The 15616-nt window shown below is 43.3% G+C and overlaps 1 long non-coding RNA gene across 1 annotated transcript; it reads right to left on the reverse strand.

The window, feature by feature from the left end:
* Nucleotides 1-706: 706 nt before the first annotated feature.
* On the reverse strand, nucleotides 707-4676 carry LOC132655739 (uncharacterized). The gene is made up of 3 exons (XR_009593529.1): nucleotides 4492-4676; nucleotides 4052-4137; nucleotides 707-1588 (listed from the first exon to the last, which is right to left on the reverse strand). It is a non-coding gene; the product is annotated as an uncharacterized LOC132655739 (long non-coding RNA).
* Nucleotides 4677-15616: the final 10940 nt, after the last annotated feature.

A 15616-nucleotide genomic window follows, 5' to 3' on the forward strand; every position in this document is an offset into this window, starting at 1 on the left:
GTTCTTGCATGCCAATGAACAGTTTTGAACACAGATGTGAAGAAGGTGAATGAAAGAGCCACATGGCTTCCTGAAGGCAGTGAGTTCAAGCAGAGGGTCTTCCAGTGCAAAGGCCCTAAGGTGGAAATGCCCAGTGAGTTTAGAACCAAGGGAAGCCGGGGGTGGGGGTAGAAATGGACTGAATGAGGAAACACATTCCCAGAAATAGAGGCTGCGGAACTGGGGGCAGGCGGAGGCTGTAAGATAAAGGATTGGCAGCTCTTCCTTGTAGTCTAAATAAAGTGTCAAGTCCACTGAAAGGATGTAGCCAAAGAAATAACATTTGACAGAAGAAATTCCCACTTTTTGAGAATAATCTTTCTGAGGTGGTCAGGGGAGGGAGCAAAGGGCCCAATGAGGACAGAGATCCAGTTGGTAAGAATTGTTAGATTAGAAATGAAGTGATTGGCTGGGTGTGGTGCTGCACACACCTCTAATCCCAGCACTTAGGAGGCAGAGGCAGGTGGATCTCTGTGAGTTCAAGGCCAGTCTGGTCTACAAAGTGGGTTCCAGGTTCTCTGTGTAACCCAGGGCTGTTACACAGAGAAACCCTGTCTCAAAACAAACCAAACAATGAAACAAAAACAAAACGAAAAAAAGAACAACAACAAAAAAGAAATTAATGTATTAAAATCATTTATCATTAAACAAAATGGTATGAGTCTGAGTTGTTTTCCACTAGTGTGATAAAATAAAAGCAGCTTATGGGAGAAAAGTATTTTAGCTCTAGATTCAGGTTACTGTCCGTCCAAGTGGGGAAGTCACACTGCCAGGAACTTGGAGGACTTGGTCACAAGGCACTCATAATCATGAACACAGAGTAATGCATGAATGCTTGCTGTACTCAGCTCACTTTGTCCACACTCCATAGTTCAGGATCCCTTACCTTGACTAACAAAACATAAAACAGTGGCTCTCAACATGTGGGTCGTGACCCATTGGGGGTTGCATGCCACATATTCTGCATATCAGATATTTACATTATGACTCATAGCAGTAGCAAAATTAGTTATGAAGTAGCAAAGAAATAATTTTATGGTTGGGGGGAGGGGTCACCACAACATGAGGAACTGCACTAAAGGGTAGCAACATGAAGAGGGTTGAGAAGCGCTGTTCTAGATGATCCCCAACAAATGCCCACAGTCCAACCAGATCTACACAATCCTTCCTGAGTGACTCTAGACTGTCTCAAGTTGATAATTAAAGGTCACCATCACAATGTTTTCCTGTAGTAACTTCTAAACATCTGTGTTAAATACGTCCATGATGCAACAGTTGCTCTTTCCCCAGGTGTCCTGGAGGTTGAATACAGTTGCTCTTTCCTGAAGGTCCTCTCACTGTGAAGGAGGAGGCTTTTCCAGTTTGGATAGTACTTCAGACTATCCTCCATTTTCAGCCATAAACATTTCTGTCCCCATTGTTCGCTGTTCCTGAATTTGTAGCTCTCGAACCTGACTGATCATTCAAATTCAGGTGAAAAGCTCTTCCCAAAAGTAGACAGCAGCTCTCTGCTCCAGATAAATTCTTAATGGCCTGGTCAGGGTGGGGACTGGTCGTGATGTGCCAGGGGCAGCAGAATAGGAACAGAGAGTTAAGGGCGGGCAAGTGAGTGCTTTGTCTCCAAGAGTTAAAGAAACAGTTAACAGAATCAGCAGTCTCTTTTTCTTATCACTATGCATTGACAATTATAAACAAACAACAAAAGTTCTTTCTTTGTCTTAGTTCTTTGAGCCAAAATAACAGACATTACTTTCAACATATGTTACTATATATATATTTTTTTACTAGGCATCCTAGTCTACATAGAACCTGGAGAGATGGCTCAGAGGTTAAGAGCACTGGTTGCTCTTCCAAAGGTCCTGAGTTCAATTCCCAGCAACCACATGGTGGCTCACAACCATCTATAATGAGATCTGGTTTCCTATTCTGTCGTGCAGGTGTACATGCAGGCAGAACTCTGTATACATAATAAATAAATAAATATTTAAAAAATAGAACCTAATCTGGAAAACTTGGTTATTGTCAGTCCAGGATATTTTGATATTCCATCTCATCATATGAACTTTGATCATAACAAAGTTTCTAACAGTAGCTGAATGTAAAGTTTGCTTTGGATTTAACGTGTCTCCTCAGCATCCATGGCACCAGACTTCTCCATGCTTAAACAGCAGATTACGAAAAATGTGAGTATCATCAGCACTTATGTTTTAGGTCACTAATGTGTGATGAAACACCATGAGCAACTTGCGGAGGAAATGGTTTATTCAGCCTACACTTCTGTTTCACAGTTCATCATCAAAGGAAGTTAAGAGCAGAACTCAAGCAGGGCAGGAACCTGGAGGCAGGAGCTGATGCAGAGGTCATGGAGGCGTGATGCTTACTGGCTTGCTCTTACTAGCTTGCTTATCCTGCTTTCTTATAAAACACAGGACCACCAGGCCAGGGTTGGCACCACCCACAATGGGCTGGGTTCTTCCCCATCAATCACTAACTAAGACAATGCCCTACAAGCTTGTGTACAGCCCAATCTTATAGAGGCATTTTCTTGATTGGGGTTTCCTCCGCTGAGATGATTTTAACCTATGTCAAGTTGACATAAAGATACACAGCACAAGTTATTCTGAGGTGTTGTACAACAAGGTGATTTTAATCACAAAGTGTGTACTATTGCACTGGATACTGCCCTGGAGACTCTGACTTCTACAGTTTATCTCTATAGCTTATTTTATAAGATGTGTCTATGGATCTGAAAGGTTTTTTTTTTCTTTTTAAGTTCCCCAACTGTTTCTCAAATGCAACCTGACGCTGGCATCGCAATCTACATTTGTCTCTTGCTCTAACTCAGTTTGCACATTCTTCACCTTCCTCCTCTCCACTCACCCTTCTTCATGTTAACCATATTCACTGTCCCAAGACTGCCAGTGTGATTCTAGCTAAGGCACTTGATGCTTCCAGGCAGCAACTAGCTCTCAGAATGATGTAGAACAGTCACTGTTTTCCATGGTGCCAATATACTCCCAACCACTGTTTGGAGTGGGCAGAAATTCTTAGCAATTTAACAGTGAGCTTCCCTAAACCCAGTAGAAGTCAGCTACAGAACATCACAGATCCCAGGAATTCCCAAGATTTTCTGCTGGAGCGATAGCGGATTCTTGGGGAGAAATCCGCCTATCTTTTTCAAACAAAAATTTAATTTTTTGAACTCTATACTGAATTTGTGAGTTTAATGTTTAAAACTTAAAACCACCTGTACACATTCTCTTTACAAAGGTCAAAAATAAGAACCTTTGCGATTCATCATCCATCTACTGTATACAGCATGTATTAGCCCTCTACTCAGAAGTGTTATTTGAATGAGAGGTTGACTTTCTAGCAATCTTTATGTAAACACACGCTTACAAATATTCCTTCCCCATTCCACATGATGGTGGAATGTGCATGTATGTAGGAGGATTTATTCTGATTCCCCATTTCCAGACAACCTGTTTCCCTACATAAATCAACTCAGATTTTCTGCATTCTTTGTTCTCAAAAAGAAGTACAAGGATGCGGCATGCTCCCATCCTGACACGTCATCTACTTCATAGAAGCATGCGCTGTGGCCAAATAGTTCTTGTCACTCACAGGATGGAATGTTGTCTGCTCTCTCTGAGCCCTTAGTAATAATTGTATTACCATGAGGCTTAAATGAGATATTATCAGCAAAATCATACTACCTTTGCCCAAATTATAGTCCATTTCAGCATATGCTATCATTATTTTAATTACCCTGATATGTATTAATGTTACCACTTCCCTAGACTGTTTGGTTACTATGGAAATGAGTAATTGAGATGCTGATGTTTACTAAGATACATTCTCCACTGGGCCAAAAACAATTGAAGGATCTTTTCACATTGCTCAGTCCTTGTGCTTATAATCACTTGCAGAATGCTGTTTAGAAGCAATCCCAATATATAATTTCCTCTGTGTTACTTTGTATAAACAGTCTCAATACTTAATGTTCACTTACTGTGTTTTGTTTTCTCAACAGTTTTGTGAAAACACAGGAACCACGTCTTATTCATCAGTGAGCTCCTTGGCAGATCTTAGCAGTGTCTGGAATAAAATGAGAGTTCAGTAAATATTAGAATGAGTACGCTGTTTATAGATATTTGCACTGTAGTTTTGTTTGCTTGCTGTGATTCTGTAAATCTCTAGTATTTTCCTTTTTTAGCATTCCCAAGAAATAAGGACTATGAATAAATAAAGCATCACTGGCTAGGACCAACAGATATATATATATACTCTGTCCACATTAGTATGCATATCTATATCTATATATCTAGATCTATATATTGAATATTTATAGGCACAACTAGTAGAACTGATCACAATTCCTAGGCAACCTTCTGGAATAAAGACCACAGCTTTATTATCAAAATAATAAGAGTGCTTTAAGGGTCCTCGGACCTGTTGCATTGCCTTGAGCCCTTTGTTAGAGGCTTTGAAGAGCTCTTTGGAAGCTGTTCCCAGGCTGTGTGCATGGTTAATTGTTCAGCACCACATTGCTTCCAGACCTGTGTTCTGCTTGTATTAGAGCGGAATCAAGACACCAAAGGTCTAAAGCAATCCCGGAGCCTTTGCAACAGCTTCATGATTCCAACTGGAGGTGAGAAGAAAAAAAAAAAAAAAAAAAACAAGGCTTGTCAAAAGATTTCAGTGGACAAAAGCCTGACTGAATCAGAGATGGAGTTGGGTGTCTGACTTGACCATGGTAGTAGATGTACTTTACTGAGCTGGAAAACACTGGTGAAGAAAGCAGAGTCGAAGAAGAAAAGTAGGCATGAGTCTCTAGAGGAAAAGCATCTGGCTTATAATGCGTATAAACTGCTCAGAGAAATTTGTTTAGTTAGGATCTGGTTAGTCTAACAGTGGTCATCTATACACTGGAAAAGCAGACAATGGAGCTGTCTATCCCACAAACATAGATACTTCTTGCTGATACAGTACTGAGAACCCCAAAGCTCCCTGGAGAGTCATTGATATTGAGTCTGGGTTGGAAATCTTAAAAGGCTAGACTATGTGGCCAACAGAGGATGAGAGCAGCAGCAATAAAGACACGAAGGCAGGTAGAAATATGCTGCACCTGCTGCTTCTTCCGTACAGGTCACTCCCGTATTTGCGACACTTGTTGGAAAATGCTCACTTCGAGGGTGGGCTTTATCCTGTCAGTTAATCATCTCTGGAAAGCCCTTACAGACATCCGGAGAAGTGCATCTTCTAGTTGAATCTAAATCCTATCAAACTGATAATTCATATCACCTTGTCACCAACTTGACACCCAGCCACTCACTCATTAATTTAATCATCATGTCATTAATGTAACAAGCTGTTGTGATACTTTGTAGGTAAGAAAAGCCCAAATGATCAAGATTTTTGCAAGTTAAGTTCTGACACAGGACTGGAGAGTAACATACCCCTGAGAGAGGATAGTAAAGGTGTACGGCTGACCTTGCCAGCCCCAAACCAAATTGCCCTGATGGGCCTCATGAATAGGTATAGAGAACAAAGCAGTTGTGAGAACAACATCTGAAAATCAGGAACCAGGAGATGTGTCAATCCATCCAAACAAGGAAACTACATCTTGTACAGCAGCTGCAATTGAAGCTGACACTTGGTTATAATTACAACAGTCAGCTTCCCTCTCCAAGATCTGTCTATCTTCTGCACAAGCCAAATCCAGTCAAATGGAGAGGTGGTAGCCCCTTCCCCGCCCCATATCTTTCAAATCTATGGTCCTTCCAGGAATATGATACTGGTTTGTTCCACTATTTTTCTTGGAAGCAAGTCAGTGACTTCCGAGGCCTTTCAAAACACAATAGTCTTCCCTCTGTGGATCAGGGAACCAATTTAAGTATTCTGTTAACTCCTAGGTATATACCTATCCCTATTACACATTCAAGTCCTGAAGCAATAACCACAGGATGAACTCAGGGACCCACTGGCTCCACTGTGAATCAGGCAGACTAAAACCCCATTGATGATCGAGCTCCACAAACCCCTACATTGCCTGGCAGGCCACAGGGCTGCCTGAAGTTTCCTGAAATCCACCATTCTGAATTTGTTTTTAAGGCATTGGCACCTCAGAGGGTGGGAGAGTGTGTCAACCCCACTGACATTCAAGGACCTTCTACCTCACCAAAATTGCTGAGTTCAGGAGTGTGGAGCAGCAATCTAGCTCCACCGGCCACCAAGAAAGGTGCACAGTGCCTAGTGGATTTTGAGGGTGACAACTCATTCTTGCAGCTGAAGGCTCTGCCCTCTTCACTTAACAGTAGCTAAGACAACAAGCCCTTCCGTGGGTGGAGTTTGTGTGTATAACAAAGCCTCTAGCAAGCAAACTGCCCACAGTGAGGAACACTTAGGTAAACAGGAAATCAAACTATGCGTTGCACTTGAGAAGGTAACGTTATGGGGCCTAGAACCCAGTTTTCATGAAGTAAGGAAATGCAAGGTGTGCTGATGGCTCTTGCTTTTTAAGGGGACCTCAGAATCATGCTATAGACTGAAAAGCAGGACATGAGAAAAAGAAGGATTTTTTTTTTGTGTGTGTGTATTCATTGGCTTTAATATAGATCTTCTCCCTCCCTGTTATCCATTGTGTTCCCCTGTTTGAATGCCATTAGACATTCCCAAGCCCCTAAAACTCCCTTTCTATGCTGGGGCAACGTGAAGATGATTTATTCCTTGACACCAGAGTCTTGCTCAGGGTTTTCTCAGAGAAAGAGAACTATATGAGTGTTGTACATGAAAGGCCTTCTTATAGGATCTTCACCTTCCATGGTCACACAATGTGTAGTGAGGTCTATGAAAGTGCGTTGCTTCTGTATCTAATTTCAGACTTGAGCCATGGTAGATTAGCCAGGGTAGCAGGAAGGAAGGAATCATGCTAAGAATCAGAACAGGACCCACGAGGGTGTGAGGAACTCATAAGAACGAACAGGAACACAAGACAAACAATTCCCATCCTGACAATAAGAATGATTTCTGGAAGAAAGCAGTACTCTTGGCCATGAAGCTGCACGTGCAACCAGCCCAGGCCTCAGAGAAGCTTCGGGAAAATATCCCTTGAGAAAATGAGAAGCTAGGAGCCAAAATGCTGCCCCACCAGGCAAGCAGAGGTAACAGGTCAGTGACATATGAGCAAGTTGCCACTGTGTTTGGCATAGAAACGGAGCTGCTGTATTTCTGTCTTCCAAATTCCTCCTGTGGCCAGCCCTAATCCATAATCATACTAATTATACTGAGGAGTCATTTTCTCTCTCTAAATGTACACAGTAAAATGCCATCACAGAGTGCCAGATGACACAGGACTGTGTTCTCCTTGCTGAGTTATTGTAAAGGGCTAGAGCCACCACTTTGCACGTCTGATAGGGATGGATACACAGATGATCCTCAACGATGAGAAAATGACAAGCCTGTAGATGAGATGACCATCTGATAAAATATCCATTTATAATTTCTCATCCTTACAGTTCCCCTCATATTTTAGGTAGATATCCTTATTTCCTAAACACACACACACACACACACACACACACACACACACACACACACACCTGCCTGCCTGCCTGCCTGCCTCTATTTTGAGATAGGACCTGACTATCTAGCTGCAGGCTGGCCTGAAATACTTCTTCATCCTCCTGCTTCAGCCTCCATATTTGATTACAAGGATGAACCATCCCGCCCAGTGAATTAGACAGAGTTCCCTAGAAGAAGAGCACTGATAGAATATTTATACAGAGCTCACTAGATTGGCTTACATAGTAGGAGCTAGGTAGTTGAGCGACAGCCTTCTGCATGTGGCAGAGGCTAAGAACTTGCTCTCACTGACTCACCTAGAGTCACATCTCTTCACTGGTTTCAAATCCCCTCAAGCTGAGAACTGACATAAGCGTCACACGCAACTTACAGCATCTCCCCCACCCCCACCCTAGGGCTTCCTCTAGGACCCTCACCCTACTCTCTGGAAGAGTCCCAGTAGGTGGTATCTCTTGTGTTTCAGAGGGAAAGAAACTTGGATCCTGGTAATTAGCTCCAGGACTTGTCACAGAATAGCTGCAACCAAACAATTAATTAGCAAAACAGTCAGGCCAATGATCTGCTGTTTTACCCAATAGGAATCAGTGTGGAGGCTCACTAATAATTGAGATGGATTTTCTGTTAGCTTGGCAGGATGGAGCCTGAAATATACTTAACATTAAAAAAAAAAAACAAATAAAAAAAAACCCTAAATATTTCTGGCTCTCTAAAGTTTGTGGGTGTAGATTCCATTTAAAATACCGTCTTTACTTTTATTATTTACCCAAGTCACACCAGAGTGTGCCTGTGCCCGGATAACACAACCATGCTGGCTGGAATGGTGACACTCCCTTCTCCTTGGTTCCAGGACTATTGAAACAAGAAGAATTTGGAATCTCCCCAGGCGCGGCATACCAGAAAAAGGCTGAAGCCTAGTGCCAGCCAAAGCAGGAACGTGTCTGCTGGAAGAAGGTTTCACACAGTCCTGACGGCCTGTCAGGCTACCCTGAAGAGACTGAAGCGCAGACAACAATGAGGACCACCCCTTGGCTGGATGACAGTTTAGCTCTGCACACCTTCTGTTCTGACTTCAGACTCATGTCAGGATCCGGAGGGTAGCCCTGCAGGGGTACACTGGGTCTCTTTGTTTTTCTTCCCAGTGTGGCCACGTTGAACTACTATCACCTCTTCCATTTATAAAATTATAATCACATCCCTCCCCTTCCAAACTCTCCTGTGTGTCCTGCACACCCCCTTTCAAATTCATGTCCTCTTTTCCTTTAGTTACTGCTGTGAATAAATGTACAAGTGCAGCCTTTTGACTTTCTTGTGTTGCTTGTGTTTCTAGTGTTGCTTGTGTTATATCTTTAGGACTGACTTCTTGACATTGGATAACCATTTAGGGGGCTCATCTCTGACTAATTCTCATCTCTCTGCAATTGTTAATTGTCTGTAGCTCTCAAACTGGGCATCTATGTATAGAAGAAGAAAGCCACATGCCCTATCTCTTGCCCTGAACCAAGAAACCAACCCCAAACAGACAGAAGACCTCAATGTAAAGCCTGAAATGCTAAAACAACTAGAAGAAAACATAGGCAGAACCCTATGGGATACAGTTAGTTGTAAGAATCTTTCTGACTAGAACTCCATTTGCCTAGACATTAAGGTGAGACCTCATAACAAGTATTACTGTTGTTTTGTTATTGGCCTGTTGGGGATGGGTGGCCAAACCTAGCATGTTAGGGTTAGAAAGGACAACGTTCCAGCCCTACTAACCCTGATAACAGTAACTCTGCCTTGATAAAGGACTAAAGTATCTGTGTCTCTGGTGAGGAAAACCAGAAAAAGCAGGGCAGGAGACATGGCACTTTCAAAAGACAAGGTCTCCAGTGCCAGTAGTTTCCTTAATTCTTGTGTGTCTGATGTTTGTCAGGTTACTTTTCTCTCAGTGGAATGGGCGGGGCTTCAGAGGATCTAATTGGGCCACCCTGGGGACTCAGCATGTCCTCTGTCTCAGAATCCCCCTGGAGCAGCGAGTTCCTAGGTTTCTGGATCACCTCAGGACTGGGAGTGGTCAGTTGTTCTTTAGAATCACAGAGGATGATGCAGCCATGACCATTCAGGCCTTTACAGCCATTGAAGCAGGACATTCTCCCCAAGCATGGTTGGATACCATAAAAAGCTAAAATGATACGCTCAGGATGCGAGGCTAAGCACTGCACTCAGGGTCAGCCGCTTTCGACCCAGAGAAGAGCATGTCTGATTGCATGCGGGTTGATGCCCCAGGTCCCGCCTCTGAGAAAAAGGTATCGGACGGGTCTGATGCTCTTTGGGTGGATGACACCTAAATGAACATTGGTACAAAGTCCCAATTTATTTCTAATATCAGAGATCAGACCTCTACTCTTGCCTGATGCGTTTAAACAGAAAGGGGGAACTGTAGAGAGCTGCGGAATGCTATGCCTTAAAGATGGAGCTGGTTTCCGCCTTCCACCTTCCCTATGGTGAGTGCTCTCTGTCACGAACAATTCCACATTTGGCTAAGGCTGAGGATCTGGCTTGCTTCCATGTATGTGGACCTATCTGCATTGCCCACGTGGCACGCCTGGGTTGGCTACCCAGAGGCTATTTAAGCTGTGGGCTGGCTTTCCCCAGGGTCCGAGGATTGTTCAAGGTTCCTGAATAAACTGCATTGAAAAAAAAAATAAATAAAATAAATAAACTTTAAAAATAGAAAAAAAAAAAAAAAAAGAATCACAGAGGAGCTCTGGCCCAGACGACTCCAAGATCTTACAACATAGCCTTCCAGTCAGCCAGTCCTTAGGAAAGACACATCTGCTCACATCCAGGTTGGGGCAGAGATGTGGTGGGGACTGAAGTGTCCTATCTTCAGCCGGTCCCTAGACTGCTCCACAAAGACTCTAAAGAGACCTTCACCAGGTGGTTCTGCTGGAGTCAATTACAATGTCTCCATTCCCTTTCCACGGTCCTGTCAAAGAGCCATAAATCGCCAGTACCCGTTTTGCCTTGAAGCTTTAAACCTCATAAGCTCTTCAGTTGACATAAGCAGAAACAGGACTCCATGAGAATGTAGAAAGGAGGGCAGAGGTTAAGGGAACTGTCAGGCAGGCTTCTAGAGGACTCGCCGGAGACTCAACTCCCATCCAGTTTCCAGTACCGCTCTGTCATCCTGTCCTCTTCCCTCTTCCCTCTCCCATCTCCTTCTCTTCTCTCCCCACCATCCTTTTTCTCCTTCCCCTCTTGCTGTCGAATACACACTCAGCATCCCCAGCTAGGGTCAGCTAGCCTCAGGATATCACAGACCAGCTCAGAGCATAAGGATTCTTCACACCCACCTCCTCAGTCCTCACTCTGCCTCATTTTTAAAAATCAACCTTCATTCATCTGTGTACTCCTTCAACACCCATTATGCCCTATTAGAATAGGAGGAATGTAGCCCCACACCGCAAATCAGGGCTTAAACTGATACATCCCTTAGATGTTAGCAGCTTCCTCCAACGGAACGCACAGTGTTCCTCTAAAGATGGATCGATTACAGATTCATTTGTCTTTCCTTCGATCATCCTTCCCTCAACCCCTGAAGTACCCTGCCAGAGTCTACTAATTTTACTTCAGTAAATGGGAAATGGTTTGTGCCTTAAATTCTAAACCCTCTGATTTCAGATGAGGCCCAAGAGAGTATAAGTAAGCATACGAATATTTAGCAAAAATGACTGCTATGTGAAGATCGAAGCACTGTTGTCACAAGGCAGAGTCCACTTTAATCTCAGCCACTGGGAAACCATTTGTTGTTGTCTTATCACACAGGAATGATGTCCCCGTCGGCACTGGCAGCCTGCCAGCTAGCATAGTCCTCCTGGTCACAATATCAGTTGGCAGGCTCCAATACCAACCAGGCACTGATATTTCTATTTTTACAGGAGGTGCTGGGCTGGGAAACAAATGTGAAGAGTCACAAACTAATTCTTATTTACTTCAAACGTGAGTTGCAGTTTGGCTCCAAAGCCTTTGGAATTTCCAGCTCTCATAAACTCAGAGTTTATGTATGTACTGCCTGGAAGCTTTGCTGATGGAGGTCAGCTGACGAGCTTATCACCCCTCTTAGTTCCCACAGAGGTGGCAGGGAACATCTCTGTAAATCTGCCTCTGATAAACACAGGAACAGCCCAGCTGGGGCATCATCTTCATGTAAGCAGAGCTAAGAATGAGCACAACAGAGCCATAGCTTGTGTGGGAAAGTGAGTCCTTGGGAAGAAGGCTCCGGGACCATTAGCTACAAGGCCTCCTTCTGGCCCTGTACCTGAGACAGCTCAGCCACACACACTCTGTGATGACTCCCTCTTGGGAGTATGCATGGAGTAACATGCATATTTGTTTTCCCATAGTGAGAGAAATGGACAAAATGTATGAAATATCAGTTTCAAGACACAAAACATCAGTCAATAAGAGATCCAAGAGGTTATGAAAATGATGAGCCTAGTCAGTGCCTCAACTTGTTTTTTTTCTTTTTTGGTCAGAACTTTCTCTTTTTTTCAGATCTTTCTTTTCTATATATTAATTACAATTTACTTTGAATCCCAGCTGTAGACTCCTCCCTCATTCCCTCCAAATCCCACCCTCCCTCCTTCTTCTCTTCCCATGCCCCTCTCCAAGTCCATTGGTAAGAGAGGTCCTCCTTCCCTTCCCTCTGACCCTAGTCTATCAGGTCTCATCAGGACTGGCTGCATTGTCTTCTTCTGTGGCCTGGTAAGGCTGCTCACCCCTCAGGGGAGGTGATCAAAGAGCCAGCCACTGAGTTCATGTCAGAGACAGTCCCTGTTCCTCTTACTAGGGAACTCATTTGGAGACTGAGCTGCCATGGGCTACATCTGTTCAGGGGTTCTAGCTTATCTCCATGCATAGTCCTTGGTTGGAGTATCAGTCTCAGAAACTTCTGGAATCAAGGCTCCACAAGGAAGGAAACAGGCGGTGGATATGGTCCTCCCACAGAGCGAAGGGAACGGGATTGAGAGTGTGAGCCCAAAGCAATTAGAGTTTGTATTATATATCACTAAGGAGGAAAAAGATAGTACACAGGAAACCTGAAGAGACTTCCTCTTGAGCATTCAGCTAAACGCTGGCCAGCGCATGCATGAGAAGGACCTGCATGAGGCTGCTGAGAGAATCGCAGACAAGATGGGAGGTAGGTAACAGCACCACCAGCCAGAACAGATTCATGAAGCATGGGGTAAACACACAGAAGAGATTTCAGTAGTGGGAAAAAGATAGCGTCCCACTAAAATATTCTCCCAGTCCTGCTTACCATGTATTACAATCAGGATTCAAAAGGATCATTCAAAAGCATTTCCAAATAACACCACTGACCACCAGAAAGAATGTTTTGCAATGTCAAAGGTCTGCTCCAAAGTCGTAAACCACACAATGGAGGAAAATACAACCCATAAGAAGAAAAATAATTAAAGCTAACCGAAAGCCCCCATGATCATAAAAATTAGCAAAGCCACTAAGAAAACTATTATAACTAAATTCTTTATATTAAAAATTAAATAGGCTCGTAGAAATTAAGAAAATCACCCCAAATCAGCATCTAGAGATGAAAACTACAATGCACGAGATGAAATACACTTGGGATAAGATCAACATACTAGATCAGGCATGGAGGAAGAAAAGATGACTGCCTCTGAGAACAGTAAGAACTGAGGAAAATGAGAGACACAGAATGAAAGAAATTTGGTGGTTTCTTAGGACATTAGGAATAGATCTATTTCAAGACCCAGCTATACCGCTCCTGGCACATACCCAAAAGTCACTCCACCATACCCCAAGAATACTTGCTCATCTATGTTCATAGCAGCTTTATTTGTAATAGTCAGAAGCTGGAAACAACCTAGATGTCCCTCAACTGAAGAAGGGATAAAGAAAATGTGGTAGATTTACACAATGGAGTACTACTCAGCTATTAAAAACAAGGACAACATGAAATTTGCAGGCAAATGGATGGAGCTAGAAAATATCATCCTGAGTGAGACCCAGACCCAGAAAGATACACATGGCATAGATTCACTTATAAGTGGATATTAGCCCCAAAGTACAAGAGAGCCATGCTACAATCCACAGACCCAAAGAAACTAAGGGACAAGGAGGACCCAAGGGAGAATGCTTAAATCTCACCTAGAAAGGGAAATGAGATAGACATCTGAAGTAGATGCAAGGAAGGACCTGGGTGGGAGAGGGAGTGGGGAGGAAATTCCGGATGGGGATCAGGTGGGGGGAGGTCTGAGGGAGTGAACATAAATGTGTGGAGGGAGCAGCTCGGGGGCCGGAGTCCATGGGGGTGACTCTAGCTGATACCCCTGGCAACAGGGAACATGGAGCCTGAAGATGCCACCTCCTACAGGCAGGTGGGACTTCCAGTGGAGGGAGGGGGACACCAACCCACCCATAAAACCTTCCACCCCAAATTTGTCCTGCCTACAAGTAGTGTAGGGATAATGATGGAGTAAGAGTGATGCACACACACACACACACACACACACACACACATAATTATTTAAACAAAAGCATTACAGCAACAGATTTATAATGTGCACACTTTTATTCATTCATTCATTTATTCAGCACACATTCATAAGCTTCTCAGTTAGAACATTTACAGCTCCCCTGGGATTGGAGATTAAACCTTTATATCCCCAACATTTTTAGCAACTCCCTTCTACAGAATCTGGAGAGGATCACACTGTTCTTCAAAAGACTGGTTTTCTTTTCACTTCTCTTTCTTTACCCAAGCCCTGAACTAGATCTGCCTGCAATTATAATGAAAGACGACTATGTCCTAAAGTCTGAGAGAAAAGAAATGGAAGCATGTTGTTGCAAAGTTTATACGGCAAGCATAAATTGGTATTACATATCATTCAGCTGCAAAATAAGGTAAGTTAAAGTCCTACGAACCCTAATTAAATTACTACAATCAGCTGGAATTATAATTAATAAGCAACAAAGAAGTTACAATACCATAAAATTCAATTGCCTCTCAAATTATAAGTAAGGAACTATATTCTGTATAATTTTCTAAGATACTGAAAACAATCTGCAGATAGTTCAAGCAGCAATTTACAGGACATAGGAAGTACTGGAGGGAATGTAGTCTGTAAATTAGCTGAACTTGCAAGTGCAGTACTAGAATGGGCTAGAAGGAATTAACAGTTTATAAAAAGCAAGAGAACTGAGCTAGAAGATAAAAAAATAAGAGAGGTAGCAGAAGAGAGATCTGAAAGAATGTGAGAGTGGAGAAGAGTGCTGTGAAATATTCTCTTCTAGACATGGATGTTACGTTACCCACACAAGGCCAGCACAAGTCAGAGCCCATCAAGATTCCAGCACATACGGGGGAGGGAAATATTGAAAGGAGAAGTATGGGCTCAGGACCTCCAAGACTTAGTTCTCAGCACAAAAAGATTTATTCACCCCAGGGGGACGATGGCGGGGAATAAGAGACAGAGACAGGAGAGGGAGGATGAAGGAGAAGGGGAAGGGAACTAGAGAGGGGGTGGGGGAGTATTTTTCCCAGAGAACAAAGGACTGCCTTTGGACAGAGAGGAGACAGAAGAGTCACACTTCTAGAAAATGGCAGTTTATAAAATGGCAGTTTATAAAGGTAAAAGGGGAGACCCTATGTTAGGATGAGGTGTTTAATTTTAACTGGGCATGTTAATTAGGTGAGACAAAGGCAGCTTTTGCTTGCTGGACTTCAATCCTTTGATAACTGGACCTTGGTAGTCAGCCTCAGGAGGAGGAAGCAGCCAAGTAAGGAACAGACCTTGGTGGCTAGCTTTAGGAACGTAATCTAATGGTTTTTAGTAAGGTGGAGGGAATGGGGAGAAGGGCAAGGCCTGCCAGAGGCGTGCTCGCGCTGGCCAGGGTCCCTTCAATCGTGAGTTCCGGTGCCTAGCTAAGAAGCTATCGGAAGTCAATGGCCTCTGAATGTGCGAGTGAT

This window comes from Meriones unguiculatus, chromosome 1 (genome assembly GCF_030254825.1).
Source record: "Meriones unguiculatus strain TT.TT164.6M chromosome 1, Bangor_MerUng_6.1, whole genome shotgun sequence".
NCBI classification, from domain to species: Eukaryota; Metazoa; Chordata; class Mammalia; order Rodentia; family Muridae; genus Meriones; species Meriones unguiculatus.